Source organism: Dasypus novemcinctus, chromosome 8, assembly GCF_030445035.2.
Source record: "Dasypus novemcinctus isolate mDasNov1 chromosome 8, mDasNov1.1.hap2, whole genome shotgun sequence".
Classification (NCBI taxonomy): domain Eukaryota; kingdom Metazoa; phylum Chordata; class Mammalia; order Cingulata; family Dasypodidae; genus Dasypus; species Dasypus novemcinctus.
This window is the reverse complement of record NC_080680.1, coordinates 30448266-30465452: the sequence shown is the minus strand read 5'-3', so window position 1 is coordinate 30465452 and position 17187 is coordinate 30448266.

Genomic DNA, 17187 nt, shown 5'->3' with positions numbered 1-17187 from the left:
TGAAGGAAGGCACCAAAGATTCATCTCGGCCTCGTAGTAGCATCTGCTCTGCTGCGCCTCAAAGGAAATTCTCACTCTGGTAGCATCTGCCCCAGTCAGCCGCTGGTGCTGCTTCTCAAAGGCAGTTCTTGGGGATGCCCAACATCAGGCAGGGTTCAGACCCTAGTTCATGTAAGAAATAGGGGATTCAGTGGAAGAGTAGGCTCGGTCACCCCTTAGATTCTAGTCCAGCTTTGCCCTAACCAGCTGTGAGTTCCTCTCACTTCTCTGGGCTGCAACTGCCTTATCTATAGCAACAAAATGTTGGGTGAGATGATTTCTGAAAGCCCTTTCTTGTATTAAGTTTAGGATTCTTAAAAGGAATTAGACCAAGAATATTTGGTGGTATTTAGCATAGGTGGGTGAAGTAAATTCCTTGCTCTTACTTTTGTGCCCTCATGGTAGGATGCCATTATTTATCTGGAAAAAAAAAAAGCAATCAAACCCTTGAGCAAATTCTGAAGAGCAGATTTCATTTCCCCTGCTATGGTCCTTAAATGCTGCACTTGTTACATCTGAGTGCTAATTACTAGAGATTAATTAGTCAGCATGAAAGTACTTCTGTGGCAGCCCCCCAATTACTGAGCCATACTTGATATGTGCTACCTGCAGGCTCTCTGTAGCCATCCGGGATGGTTGGCGACACTCTTTGGAGGCCCTCGGCAAGCCTTTGAACAATTCTCTAGTCATGTTCTTTGAATAACTATCAAAGGCAGATGTTCTGAAAATAAATGGAAAACATAGCTAACTCCAAAAGTGGGGGGAGTCTGGTAACCGTTCCCAAGGAGCCAGGCATTGTTAAAGGTGAGGAATGGGAGGGGAGCCTCTTGGGTCTATTTCTGACTCTGTTAGATTCATGTGATCTGAACCTGGGAGATCAGATCCACTTTGCTTCTTTTTGCTTCTATATGGGCTTATCAGAAGATACCTTTGGAAGGGATATTGTGAGGCTTAATTATTATTTAAGGGCAGAAAGATCCTTGGATGAAAGGCATGAAGATAAAAGCAAAGTATGGCCACATTATCATCACTTTTTTATGTTCTTCTTTCTTCTGTTAGTGACATTGGAATACAGCTGAAGTGTGCTTTGGTGCATATTGTAAAATAGAAAAAAAGAAGTAGGGAAATTGTTTTCAAAACCAAGTGCCCATTATTCTTTGGAACTCATGCACAGTAGATTGGCTGGGGCTTCCTTCTCATTCATCTCTCTTGAGTTGTCCTCTGTGTCTAATTTCCCCTTATTAATGAATCTCCCCTTCTGTCCTGTACAAATTGAGGAGGGTCACATTTATACAAGGTAATAATTTCTGTGCATTACCAAAAAGATGATTTATTGGTGGTTATTCAGTGAAAGTGAGCACATCTGTCATTGAAATGTGGTCTCGAGTGGGCTGTCGTTTTCTTAGTGGAATTATTTCCTGGTCAGTTGTTTCTGGTCTTTAGATTCATTGCTTAGGAGGAGAAGACCCACAACTCTCTGAAGCTTGAAGAGTACCCTTGACAAAGTGCTAAAGTGCCCCAGAAACTTTATAAGGAAACCAAACTGTGTACCTGCAGTTCGAGCATGGAGAGGCTCCCCTTTACCAATTCTGGAATGGCTTTTCTGGAATTCACTAAATTTGTAGTAGCTTCAATACACAGTCCTAGTAGTACAGCAGTACTTGAATGGGTATGAGTTTCAGTGCATGCTCAAATATGCAAGAAACATACAGTTCGCTGAAGTCCAGCCTCCTTAGTAGTACTGAGCGGGCAAAGTTTACCTTGGTCAATTCTAGGTGTCCTCCTTTCGCCTAGGTTATGGCTAAGTCCCAGGGGTGGTGGAGGATGAGACCTTGTAGGGCCCGTCTTGGGCTTGGGCCAGTCATCCACGTAGGATGTTATTCTCAGTCCTGGCTCACTTGCTACTTTGGTGCCTCCCTGGGATATGGGAACTCAGCAAGCCTACCCTGTGGCAGGCTTTCAGAACAAACTAGGCAGCCACTCCCTTTTGGAACTTTCCTCTCTTCTGTAGAGTTCTAGCTTATAAATAGGGTGCAGGATCTCTCTGCCTTTAGGCTATCCATATTTCTCTGGAGTCTTGAAGGTGTCTGTTTGGAAAGCAGAAATTAGAGCACTTCTCTCTAGGACTCAATTCCTTTCACTCTTTTCTCTTCTTCCCAAAGCTGGGGAAAGAATTCTAGTTTGGGGTGACTCACATTCTCTTTCTCTTGCTTAACTCTATTTCTTCCCCAATATTTTGATTATGTTCTGAATCCTCTCCATTCCTTTGAGACTCAGGTTTTTGGAAGGTAGGGCTGGGAAGACATTGGTAGGCTCTGTTTGCTTTGTATCTGTTACATCTTCTCCTGAAGCAATAAATATTGGTTGAATTGGTTGAAGGGAGGTAGGAAGATTAATAATAGAGGGAAAAAATAGTTAATATCTCAAAACTATAATCCTTCCAGTTTTCCATAATGGACTTTGAATGCCAGATTGTGGGTCCACAAGGGTCATAGAAAATTTTTGAATGGAGCATGACATGATAAAAACTATGAATTGGGAAGATTATAAGTTGTTTGGAGGTAGGTTTGGAGTAAAATGAGATTGAAGATTTAGAAGGCTGTTTTAAAAGTTGAGGTAAGAGAATGGAAGCTTTGATTCTAAAGTGCCATTGATCACATAGTGCATCATTTTAATAAATATTTTAGGATTGAAAAATTAAGATAAACTTGTCCTTCAATTGGAAGTTACATCACTATTTCAGAAGTGCAGTTTGCATTACCATGACACCAGTGAACCTTCATTCCCCGTCCCTTGCCCGACCTCTTTCTTAGTACCTGTTTCTAACTTTCTATCCATAATTTTGCATATTTTAAGAAAAAGAAAGCCACTCTTGTGTCTCTTGCATCCTTTGCGTCAGGATGGAAAACTTGTGTTCAATTCCTGGTAATATGTGAAAAGTATATTATAGAATAGTTTAGAAGATGTTTATTAATCATCCTTTGTGTTCTAGGTATTGTGACAAACACAGTCTAGTCACTGCTGTTAAGGAGCTGACAATAAATTGGACACCAAAGGTAGCTGCAGGGGAGTAAAGACATTTTATGGGGGGCATTTAGAGGACTTGAAACATACTGGTTGGGAAAGAGCACTCAGAATCCCTGGGAAGTCAGTGGTCTGAGGCCCTGAGGAGGGAACTGTGTGGTCAGAGCCTTTGTTGAGAAAAAAGGAGGAATTTAATTTGGACAAAAAGAATTATCTACTAACATAGCTCTCAAGCCGTTGGCAATGTATGTCTAGGGTCCTGGGGACTAGTTGGGGGTGAAGGCAGACATACGGGAATCATGAGAGGTGATAATTGATGCCATGGAAGTGAACAGAGGGAGAATTGAAGAAGGAAGCTCTTTGGGAGTTAGACTGAGAGGTTTTGTTGCTCGTGAGGAACTGAGGTATTGGTTAAATAGAATCAGCTGTGATATAAAAACAACAGCAATTGTGGTGTTCTGATTAGTGTCGGTGTGAAGCATTTAAACTTACCCTCCCAACTATCTTAACAGTTGCCTCAACCTAAATGCAAGGAGAGGTAATGGGAGGCCTTATACTCATTTAATGGTTTTATAAGCTCCATAATGCCTAACCTGGTGCTAAGAACATAATAGATTTTCAGCGTGTGTCTATTATTCACATTTTAAAGATATGATTGTGCAGTTTTTATACACATCAAAAACACATTTTAATTACAAATCATGCCCAAAATATAAATTGAGTATATTACATTATCTGTTATATCTAAACATAAGAGTATTGAAACGATATAGGCTCCTTTAGGGTGGAGATTGCCTTTTGTTTGTCTCTATATTCCCAATATCTTGCATGCTTCTAAATCATAATGAACATTCTGTAAACATGTGCTGAATGAATTATTGTATAATTCAAGTTAAAAGATGAATTTTATTTTATTATTATTACTTTTTAAAGATTTATTTATTTACTTCCCCCCCCCCCCCCACCTTTCCCCTCCTCCCTGATGTTTTTGCTGTCTGTGTTGTCTTCTCTTCTCATTTTTTCTCCTCTAGGATCCACCGGGATTTGATCCTGGAGACCTCTTATGGGGAGAGAGGTTCCCTGTCAACTGCGTCACCTCAGCTCCTTATTTCTGCTGTGCTTCACCTTGACTTTCCCTTGTCTCTCTTTTGTTGCATCATCACCTTGCTGTGTAACTCACTTGCATGGGGCAATGGCTGACCACATGGGTGCTTGTGTGGGCACTGGCTTGTAGCATTGGCTCATTTTCTTTTCTTCTTTTTCACAGGAGGACCCAGGGATTGAACCTGGGTCCTCCCATATGGTAGGCAGAAACTCTATCACTTGAGCCACATCCACTTTCCTAGATGAATTTTAAATGAATTTAAATATGGGTAACTTATTAAACAATGAAAATAGTTCTCCAAGTTCAATAATATATGGTTTTTGGAGTAAAAGGTGAATCTCTTGTGTCCATATCTAGCTTTATTTGATGATTTACTATATTATCACCAAAAAGATGGTCCCACACTTCTTGTCTGCTGAGGACACTGATATATTTCTCCAGTAGGATTTGAGGTTCTTTGTTAAATCATTATATGATTAAAGTTATTTGTTCTTATTTTATTCATCTGAACTCAGAGTGCTATAGAAGTGAATCAAATAGACCTTGGGATTATGAGAATTATCCTCTTGAAACTTCCTTTTTCTGTAAAATAGGGATAATAATTCATTCATATTAGTACTGGTGTAAAGATTATATGAGATGACATTTATACATTGTATTGGGAATAGTAGGCATAGAATAAATGTTTTTCTTCCTTCTCCAGAGGCCCAAAGAACACCCCATGAAAAACCCAAAAATCACAATAGTAGAGGCTGACAGATTGTGTAATTGAGAAGTTGGGGGTCTCCCTAAGGTCAAATGGGTCAACCTAGGATCTTTCAATGCTCCTCTGGTTAGGGTCCTGGCCAGAACACCCTGATTTGGTTATTTGTACTAACAAATCTACTTCATTTTATGGTTGAAGTTTATGTTCTCTTTACCCTAAATTCTTTAACTTAAGAAGAAAAATAATTTTTTTGGTCTGGTATTTCTTTTGTCAGTTGCCTTGAGTTCTTCCTAGAATGAAACAGAGGCTAAGCAAAGTTTGATATTCAGTATCCATGATATTCTAGGTGGTAAGTATTTTGAGCATCACCCCTGGAAATAGCAAGTATGTATATGATTTTTATCCTTACAGTATCGCTGATATTGGTAGGAGGTTATATTCTGATTTTATAGATGAAAAACTGAGACAGAGAGAGCGATTTGGCCAAGCTCCCACAGCCAGAGTGACGCGGGGACTAGATGCTGCCTGCCCCTGTTCTAGGTGCGAAAGCCCACCGGCCAGAGGGACAGGGCGTTTGTCATAATTCCACCCGAGAACAATTCTGGAGGACTTAGCGCTTCTCTAGAGAATTTGTTTGTAGCTTCTCCAGCCAAGAATTCATTTCTTTCGAGAATGTGGTCATTTCCACAGAAATACAGAACTTTTGATTAAAAAGTACTTCTCTTTCCCAGGTTTTGCTGGACTACACAAGGGTTACTCAGTTGCTATGTAATTAAAAAAACAAAAGGGTTTTCTCTGTCTCTGCCAGTTTCTTGTTTCCTGTCTACAAGGCATTCATGTCCTAAGGCATGCTTCTCCTAAAAAGAAAACCACTCCAGACCAATATCAGTTCTGAGGTTCTGAATTTCTATATCAAGGATTAACCAAGTTAGGTAGTGAACACAAAGTCATTGTAAACTTTTTGGAAAGGTCTAATGATAACACTGTTTTCACATGATAAATGTAAACTATCATCTGTATCTATCTACCTACCAATTATGTCTATCAGGTGCTTGGACATGATATATAAATGACACCAGCCCCTTTCTACAGGTTCTCCATGTTGATTTATTTTCAGGCTATAGTGAATACTTTCAGACTCGCATTCAATGGGGATAATTTTAAAGTAACTTAGTAGATTTGTCTTGACTTGATATTGCCTTACAAAATGCAGATTTCACTTTTGAAAAGTGTATACCCTACATTTTAAAGCAAGTCATTATTTTGGTGTTTTTCAGATGGATTTTTTTTTTTAAGATTTATTTATTTATTTATTTCTCTCCCCTCATCCCCACCCCATTGTCTGTTCTCTGTGTCTATTTGCTGTGTTTTCTTCTTTGTCCGCTTCTGTTGTTGTCAGCGGCACGGGAATCTGTTTCTTTTTTTGTTGTTGTTGTTGCGTCGTCTTGTGTGTCAGCTCTCCATGTGGGAGGCACCATTCCTGGGCAGGCTGCACTTTCTTTCGCTCTGGGCGGCTCTCCTTACAGGGTGCACTCCTTGCGCGTGGGGCTCCCCTACGCGGGGACACCCCTGCGTGGCCGCGCACTCCTTGTGCGCATCAGCACTGAGCATGGGCCAGCTCCACATGGGTCAGGGAGGCCCGGGGTTTGAACTGCGGACCTTTCATGTGGTAGACGGATGCCCTAACCACTGAGCCAAGTCCAGTTCCCCAGATCGATTTTATATTAGCACTGAGGAGAAAATGGATGATGATTTGAGTATTTACCAGTGATAACTGAAGCTTTCTCTGCATAATTGTGCAGATGAAATGTGATAGGGGAATTTTTTTTCTTGCTTTACTCAATTAAGAGGACAGTAACCATCTTAAAAAAAATAAGAGGTACTTAAGTGGATTGATGAAATTTTACCTAAAATGTTAGTTATCAAAAATATACCTTTTTACGTAACATTTATGTAATTTAACTATCTTTAAAAAATAAAAAAAAATATTAAAAAAAATATACCTGACTGTTTAAATAAGCAAGAATACTAATTTAGAGACAAAGCACAAGTTCGAGGACTGAATTTAAGTTTCTTTGTGATGTGGAAAGGAAAGAGTTAACCCTGTGCTGGTCCCACAAGGATGGCAGTGCTGGTTGTTCACTTCTGGTGTCCCCCCCAGTTGCTGCATCACTGCGTCTCTGATCCATCAGTATCCACACCATAATGGGTGATAAATAGTGTATCAACTCTGGTTCCAGAGACAAAGCCTAAAATCCCAGCTTTGTCATCACCTCGCAGCTGTGTGACAATGAACTTCATCTCTTTGAGCTTTAGTTGACTCATCAGTAAAATGGGGATAACAGGACTACTGGGGAGATTGTATTAAATATTGTGTGTAGAATGTTTATCACCTTCCCTGGCAAATAGTAGGTGCTTAACATACATTCTCATCTACCATTCCTGAGATTGCAAGGAACTTCCCGTCCTTTCTTATTGCAGGAACCTCAGACCCACAGGACCTTGAGATTGAAGGGAATTTAGGGATCATCATGTCCAATAGGCCCTGAGGCTATCCAATTAGGAGAAGTTTTTACTGTCATCCATAACAGCCAATTGTTATTTCCATTACACCTGGCTGTTTTTCTCAGCCTGTATGCATTTTCAATTCAAGATGCATACTACCTTTGTGTTTATTTTGTCCTGTATTTGGTTGGACACTCATTGTATCCTTAACCCAGTTGGTCACCTTCCAAATTTGTGCCAGTATTAGATGCAAGAAAAATGGAATGAGAGATGGTGGAAGGTTCAAAGAAAATCCATCGCCATTACAGCGGGGAGGCCTCAACATTTATCTCATACACAAAGAGGGTCAGTAACATCATTTCAAAAGACAGTGCACTATTCATTTTAAAAAATTCTTTTTGCTGTACATCATTCTGAAAAGGACTTTTTTTTTTTTGTTTTATAGCTAACTTTTATGATGGGGAAACTGTCTAAGTTTTAGCGGCCAGTAATGTGGCAACACCTTGGCAACAAAGATTGTAATCCCTGACTTACTATTTTTCTATTCTTATCTAGTACCTCCTGGAACAAAGCTAAACAAAAACTAGTGAGTGTAAATCTTTGTAGAAAAAAAAAGACAACTTCCAATTTGATAAAGCTGAATTTTGGTGCTTGTCTTATAGAAAGCTGTGTAAAAAAATTATCATGAAATTCTAAAGCCATCAGAAATAAAAGTTTACTGCAGATCCAAGCCAGGATTAGTTTTGCTTATGTAAATCTCAAACATATCAGTATTTCATATTAGATGACATTAACTGTACGAGGTCAATGAGAAATATGTCATAAATATGTGGATTTTAGGAAGTTCATTTGCATGTTTCAGCTGAAAAATAATCTGGTTAATTTAAGTCTAAGTCTTTTCCCAATATATGTTATACTTTGCTATTTCTACGCCATGCCCACACTGGTACATCTCTTGCCATGGCATATTCTCCCACTCCCCTCCAACAAAGCCCCTCCTTTATGGACCCTCTTCAACCCACCTTATTTGCTAAGAATGCCCTAGGCCCAGCCTGCTGCTTCTCCACCCAGTGTACACACAGCACACTGTCCAAGCTGCCTGCCTGTGACATGATGAGATAGTTGAGGTTTTGTATTTGTTCTCTATTGCTTGTTATTCTACTTGGTAAATATTGCTCTTTCCTCAACAAAACAAAACTGCTCTCCGAGGGGGTGTTGTTTTTGTATTTCCCATATTGACCTAGCAAGGGTGTCCTTGATACTTGGTGAATGGCGTAATCTTGTCCCCAGCCCAGGTACGAACCAATGCCATTGGAGGTGTTTAGAGAATCCTCTACCTATTATTTAGCAATTCATGCTTAGCTGCTCTACTGGGGGGATTTATTTATTTTGCCTATTTGCTTATGACTTCATCTTGCCTGACCCTCAGGGTTCGTCTTTCCTGCTGTGTCCCACCTCTGCTTGTTTCTCTCCTCCTTGTAGGGGATGGTTGGATCACTGCAGCTGGGGGAGCACCAGCATTGTCAGAAAAGCACAGGAAGTCTGCTCCTTGTCCGAATCCAGATACACATCATCAAACACAGACTTAGCAGGAAGCCAAGGTTTCAAGGAAAGCAAGTGAAGCATGGAGGGGGGAAAGCATCAGAAAAAGACCCCAAATTGACTTGGCATCTGCCGCCTGGGACTGTCCGGGCTGTGAATGGAGAACTCATGTAGATTAAAGGAGGGCAGTGGGTGTATTTCATACTCAGTGTCCTTTACAGAAGTCCTGTGAAATGGTTGACCTTACAGGGGACTCTTGATGATTACGCCTACATCTTTTCAACCTGTTGTTCTATTTACACTTGTGCTTTATGGATTCCTTCAGGGAGAAGCGTTTTAAAGAAATACGAAAGCTTTCCACCCCAGAGACACGCCAGAGGTGGCAGCTTAGGCAGATAGCTTTCATTCCTTTGTTTGTTATTTTCCTTCCAGGATGAAATATTTCTTCTTCCCCTGAGCATCTGGATTTTGTGATCTGGGACAGGCTCAGATTTAACAGTTTGAACTTTTAAAAATTGTAATTATTTGAGGATATTCTGCTCATTTATCTGTGGGGAGGCTAGGGAATCTGGTGTTTCTTCTGTAGCTTCTTAAAAGCTTAGGTTTCCCGAAGTGCTGTTTTTTAAACTATCATAAGTCAAATTTATCATGGGGATAATGTAATAAAGACAAATATTCAACCAATAATGAAAAGCTAAGTAAACGGGTATGTTTAAGCACTATTATATGCAGGGGAGTACATTAAGGCAGATCTAAGAGACACTTTAATGCATTTAACATTAGCAATCAGACCTGGACTTGGTATAAATCAAACACCATTGCATTTCAGTCTAATGCATACCCACTCATTCATTAGCACCATTCAACACAGATTATAAATATTAGCCAAGAAACCTTCAGGTCTTGAGATTCTTTCCACAGACGCAGCAATAATTGAACAATAATGATGACAATTTTATTTTTATGAATCGCTATGGCTTACTTTTATTGATTTGCTCTTGGGCCTGCAGAAAGCTTCCTCTGCCAGTATACAACAGAAAATGGTTATAGCATTATCAGATAAGTCATAAAGAGATAAATAAAATAAAGGGGGGTAGGAGTGATGGTAGGACTTGGCAAGCTGCTGATATAAGCAGGAATTACTCCCTCACTCCCAACAATAGAGCAACTTCAATTACCTCCTCTCTCCCTCCCCACTCCTCCTTCCCAACTCAGTGAAAGGAAAATACTCTAACAGTAATGCGTTCACTTTGGAGCTGAATGTTTTGGATTTCTAAGTATCAGCCAGAGAGAAAGGAATAAGACGGGAAAAGACGTGCCTCTTTAGGCACCCCATAGAAAGGAGGGTAAAACCCGATGGGAATATGACCTTTCACAGCTTCCTTTGATGTGTGACTTTTTTTTTCAGATACTGGGACCGGTATTGAACCTGGGACCTTGTGTGTGGGAAGCCAGCGCTCAACCACAGAGCCTTGTGGGCTCCCTGCAGTTTCCTAATAACGAAGGCAGAATAGCCTCCTGGAAATATTCATCCACGACTAAGACAGGTTGCTGACCACTCGCTGCCTATCAGTCTCGCAAGCACAAGGTGTCCTGCGTTTACCGCCAGCTCCCCCTGCTCTTTACCTCTCAGTGGTGGAGAATCGAATGTCCCATGGTTATCAGTGAGCAGGAGATGTGTGTATGGACCTGCACATGTTTCCACAGTTGCTGCTCTCCGTGGCAGACTCCTGAGGTTTTATTTCACACTCATGCCCTCCCATCCCCAGTGATGCCCTGGACTTGTTCCGTTTATTCACTGGATTGAGACCTCCCTGTGGCTTCTAGTGAAAGGAACATGAGCAAAGTGGTCTCTGAGATTCAGTCCTTTGCAAGCGGCTGCGATGAACCAGACTGCAGTGTCTGGGCAGGGCAGGGGCAAGAGAAAATGCTCTTCTTGCACCAACTACCTCTTGGTCCCATGGAATTTTATTCCCTGGCCCCAAATTTCCAGGGTAGTTGATACAGGAGGAGTGGACTCGCTGATGTCTAAGGGCCTGCTTTGTGTACATGTGCCGGTCCTTTGAGCCACCCATGTCCCCGGGTGTCTGTCACTGTTCCCTGGGAGAACCGATGCTGAGCTACCCCCTCAGTTAGAGGGACAATTGTGAGAAGGGTAATGAAACTGCTAGAACCCCGCACTCCAGCTCCATCTGTGTGGCATTTTTCAGATCACATCTTTAAGGCAGGTCTGCTTGGGCTCTTTAATTTTATTCTTTCCCCAGGAATGAAAAACCCTTTTGACTCCAAAGTTAATTAAGTCATAGTTACAACTTACTGTTTAATTAATCCATAGCTTTAAAAAAATACATGTTTTAAAGAATACCGAGCAATTGGGTAAGATCTCAGATGTGGTAACATTTTAAAAAATCCACAGAAATTCACCACTATATTTTGTGGTTATTGGAGAAGAGGAAAGAAGAGGTATTATTTCTGGCTTGTGTTTAGATGGTGGATCCTGTGACTCAGAAGGGAAAAAAAAACCCACTCTGTAAACTAAAAAATATTACAGCAACCACAACTTGTTTGAGCCTAACCACAGTTCTGTGGTTGTTCACAAACCTGTTAGATGCATCTGCGTTCAATGAGCTCATTGGTTTAAAAAAGAATAAAAGAGAATAATTATAAACATGACCAGTCCCAGGAGGGTGACTCCAAGTAATTGTTGGGGACTCCCAATGTGAAGAAACAGAAATGGCTTAAAATGTAAGATGCTGCCCCGTTTCCCAAGAGTGTTATAATCTGTGAAGAAGAGTAAGGCAGCTACTCCTTTATTATTAAAGTAACATTAAAAATATTGATTCTCAGCCCTCTGTCACTTTTCAGCCCGTTCCTCTCTACCTGGGACCCCTGCTCTGTTATTTTTTCCCATTTCTCTTCCCTTCCTACCTGAATAAATTACTGGCCTAACTCAAAAAAAAAACCAAAAAAAACCCAAGACCGATTGTCTGTTATGATCCAAGTGCTCTGTTAGGTACTGAATGAATGACAGGGACTGAGTCAGGCATGGCCACTGCCCTTGAGGAGCTTTCCTGTTCTAGTGGGGAGAGACAATTAATAAACAAGGTGGGGAAGTGGACTTGGCCCAGTGGTTAGGGCACCCACCTACCACATGGGAAGTCTGTGGTTCAAACCCCGGGCCTCCTTGACCCACGTGGAGCTGGCCCATGCACAGTGCTGATGCGCGCAAGGAGTGCCCTGGCACGCAGGGGTGTCCCCCGCATAGGGGAGCCCCACCGCAAGGAGTGCGCCCCGTAAGGAGAGTCGCCCAGCTCGAAAGAAAGTGCAGCCTGCCCAGGAATGGCGCCACCCACACGGAGAGCTGACACAACAACAAGATGAGGCAACAAAAAGAGACATGGATTCCGAGTGCGCCCCGCTGACAAGAATACAGGCGGGCACAGACGAACACACAGAGAATGGACACAGAGAGCAGACAACTGGGGGGGGAGGGGAAGGGGAGAGATATAATTAAAAATAAATCTTAAAAAAAATAAACAAGGTGATTTCGGTTAGTTGTAAGTGGAAGAAAAGAATGTGATAGCAATGTGGGAGAGACTGAATGGGGAGGGTAGCATTAGAGAAGGCAAAGACTTTATAATGCCAATTAAGAAACATGGATTTTGTTCTAAGAAACGAGTTGACAGAAACTTACTTACAAGTTACAGAGATCTCAGTGGTTGCAGTGTGGGAAATCTGCCAAAATTTAATAAACTTTTGGGCCAGCCCGTTACTGATTAATGAGAGATTGAAAGATACTCCTATTCTTTTTTTTTTTTTTAAAGATTTATTTTTATTTATTTAACTTCCCCTCCCCCCTCCCCCCTTCTCCCCCTCCCCCTTCCCCCCCTTCCCTCTCCCCCCCTCCCCTCCTTTGAAGTTTGAAGTTCAAGCAAGCAAACTAACCAACTTAGGGGAAGAGATGGGGTTTTCATTTTTTTCTGGTTGTCAGTTGTCTTTGGAAGTTAAAGGTGTCTGGGAAGTGAAATACTGGATACGTAAATGAGATTTAACAGCTCATCGTAAATTTCCATATAGTGCTTGTAGTGGCCAAAAATGGGCTTCAGGAAAGATATCAGGAACTTTATGTATTTGAGCCCTTGCTTTTAACTCTGATAGGTTGGAGTGGGCAACTGTGCGAGTGTGGCTGTAGCTATTTGCAAGTGCTAGCAAGAATCTAATAACTAGTATGGTACCTTATGCATAATAGGTATTCAGTAAACCTTTGCCGGATGGGTGGAGTCTGGATTCTTAACCAAGGCCAGCAGTTTATTGAAAGGCAAGGTAGAATCAGAAACCAGTTCGGCGCTGTGGGGTAAAGCTGGTAGACTCCCCAAATGGTAACTATGGCTTCCTTTGCACTAGAAACATGCATGTGCTTGTGAGGGTGAGAGAAAGAGAGTATGGGTAGGTTGGGGTAGGGATGGGGGAGGAATGATAGGTACGTCACAGGAGCCCAAAGGACCTGGGCTGAAAGTGTCCCACTGGCCTCCCCACAGATTTGGGAGAAGCCGTTGCAGTCATTACTCCCTAAAGTCTGGGAGAGGACTTTTGACCTCGCGGAGCTTCAGCCTACCAGCGTGGTACTTTTCGGGTGGTATGGATACCCCTGATAGCTTCCCAATCCGCGTTCCACTGGGCCGGGAAGCTGAGGCATGGCTATTGGGATCAGAGACTCCAAGTGAGATGGGGGACCACGAATGCCTCCGCTGCTGCGTTCGGGGATGATAATATTGGGGGTGTTAACTTAGATTTCCTCTAACCTGAAACTTTTAAGCTCGAGGCAACTAAAATTCAGATATAAGGGCCAGTCAGTGAGGGGACGTTTTTAGGGGTCTTTCTTTTCCTTCACAAGGTCAGACCAATTTCTTCTCCAAGTGGTAGAAATCTCTCAATGACAATGGATGTCGTAAGTTTACAACCCGATTTCCCAAATGCACTTGACTGTGTGAATACCTCTCCTGTGCTATTGTAAGGCAGAGAACTGCCCTGGGATTTCTTTTCTTGCATCATGATGTGCATTTCTCAGCCGGGGCTTAGGTGACAGAGGAGCCCAGAAGGATGGGGAGGGTTCTTCTCTCCCCACCCCCATCATTTCACCTCGGATTTCAAGGCTGGGGAGGGGTGGTCCCACCAAAGGGCAGCTGTCTGGGCAGACCAGTTTTCTCAGGCGGGTGAGTAAGGAAGCCAGAAAACGGGCAAATGCTCAGGAGTTCGGGCTAACTGGTTTGGTGAAAGCAGACCTGCTCTGAGACCTTAGGTGCTCTGAGGACCACGGGGGCCTGGTTTTACGTGAGGCTGCTGAGTTTTACACTGAGGCCTTAGCGTACACATAGGGTGAGACATGTACTTTATGGAGGTCTGCTTATTTTAGAGCTGACAGGGACCCCAGGATAAAAGGACCTCATTTAATAGAGGAGGAAACGAGAGTACAGCGGTTCAGTGATAAACCCTGGTTATAAACCTTCAATTACCCTGCGGATTCATCAGATGCCTTAGTTCTAAGTTGTGTCATTACACAGTGAACAAATCATACTATAGTGTATCAATAAGCTCCAAGGCAACACTCTTGGAAGCATAGATTTCTAAGGTATTAGAAAATGACTATATCCTTTTTTAAGAGCAGTGTGTATTTGCACTCTTTGCATTGTAAACTGTGTTTTTTTAAATCAAAACAAAAATATCAGTTAAAAGGCTTTTAGAGAAAGCAGATATTCTCTTGCTGATAGATCGGATTTGTCGGTGGTTTGGCTGCTGTAGACTGGGAAGCTCTGCTTGGGTTTGCAGACCCTGCTGGGCATAGCTCCAGGCTGTGGGTTGGGTTCTGGTCTGCTTCACCTGGGTCTGTCCTGGGTTATGGACTGAAGGGAGCACCTACTAAGGTGGATGGTGGATTAACAGAGAACAAGAGCCAAGCCACATTGTGCAAATACATTTAAGTTAAGCCATTTCTTTGGCCAAGACAAATCACAGGGCCAAGCCCATCACAAATGGGAAAGAGAAGCAAACTCCACTCTCAATGGGAAGAGAAGGGTAGAGATTATTTACCAAAAAAAATAATCCAAATGATTAAATCCCCTCCTCCCAAATCTGATTTTGTCTCATGTGACCTGGGCCAGAATTGGGTCACATGCTGACTTCTAAACCTGTCACTGGAAAGGGAGATGACACTACCAAAAATGGCTTAAATAATTACTGGGGTGGTGGGGAGGCAGCCAGCATGACCACTAGGGGGACCTGGTGATAACGTGCTAGGAAATAGAAACCGAGACAGGGACGCTCATTGCCACCTGCTGTTCATTCTCTATCCCATGGAAGGATTGGAAATGTTAAGCATGGGAATCCTTGTGGTCTGCCCGACTCCTATTCCAGTCTCCCCTGATGTTCCCACACCCATGTCCCTACCTCTACCTCTGGGTCTTCTTTGGCCTTCCTGTCTCTTGGTCTTCGTTCTTCTTTTGGGCCCACTGTATGCTCTTGACTATGGAACCAAAGAAGTGATCCTGGAATGGGAGGGTTGCCAGTGAGAGATTCTGTATGTAGTTAATAATTAACATTTTCAGTGTTTTTTAAATGCCACAGACTGTGCTGATAATTTTATCTGTTTAACCTAACTTCTCACAACAACCCAATAAGGTGGCTGCTATTTTTATTCCCATTTTATGAATGAGGTCATCAAGGCTCAGGAGGGTCAAAGAATGTGTTCAAGATTGCCAAACTAGTAAGGTGTAGAGTTGAGATTCAAACCCAGGTCATCTGACTCCAAAGTTTTTCTATTAACCACTATGCAATTTTGTCTATTAAGAAATTATCATTACAAAGCGCATTAAAATAGAGTAGTCTGGAGATAGGAAAACTAATTTTTTTGTCCAGGTATTGAAAATGATAAAACTTATAGTGATATTGTAATATTTTTTACATTGTGGATATAGCATAAGCCTTTAAGTGAAAATAACAATGTCAAAGTATTTTATGGAGTTGTTAATTGTTTTATGGAGCAAGCTCATAAAAGTCACAGACCACAAAACATAATTATAAAATGCACTTGACATCAATTACAGGAAGTATTGATTTCATTAACTCACATCTAGTCCAGAAGCTATAAATTCTGGGAAATAGGGGATTGTGTATACTTCCTTTTGGAATGGCTAATGATACAGCACTCATTGTTGCATTCATTGTCGATCAGTTTGAGGGGCATAGTACTCCATCTTATGTGATGCTCCCTTTGTAAGCACTCTTGGAAACAATTTTTGTTCCCAGATCTCATCCATAGAAAGACGATTCATCTCTTGAGCAATCACTTTGCTGTGTCTTAGGGACCTGTAATTCCTATAACTTTGCCATTATCAAAGTATCTTCCAGGGATCCATGGGGGACTCTGAGACCCATTTAGGGAGACCCTGAGGTCAACACTATGTTCATAAAATGAAAATGTGATTTGGCTTTTGCACTCCTAGAGGCTGCCTGGTGTGTAATACAACAGATTAAATGCAGAGCAGATGTGAGAATCCAGTGGTCTTCTATTAAGCCAGGCATGAACAAGATTGTAAAAATATAAAATGCCAATCTTGTAGTTTCTGGAAAAAATAGATTTTTCATGAATATATTACTTATAGTGACAATAGGTTTGTTATTTTTAAGTGAATTCATAAATATTTTACTTTCCTAGTTTTAATTTCTAAGCATTATTACATTTAATTCACATAAATAAAATTCTTCTAGGTCCCCAATAAGTTTTTGTTTAAAAAATCAATTTTATTGATTCATATTAATAAAGTATACAATTCATTCAAAGTGTATAAGCAAAGTGTATAAGCAATGGTATTTGGTAGAATCACATAGTTGTACATTATCATTACTCCAATGATAGTAATAATAATAAACAAAAAACAAACTCTACCCCTTGTTAATCATCTCTCAAACTCTCTACCCTACATAGCTGCTACTCTGTTTCCATCTCTCTACTTTATTTATATTTATATTTGAATGGATAGAGTAAAAAATATGTAGTGCCTCTTGCATAGTTTCTTTCACTTAGTGTGTGTGGATGTGTGTGTATATTTTTTTAACCCTTAATGGAAGATTAATATATTACTATATACTACTGTCCATAGTTTACTTTGGTTGTATTTTTGCCTGATATTAACATTTTGTAATATTAATATACAATTTTCAGTTTCAAAGAAAAACAGCCTTTATATATGCAACATTACCCATATTCATA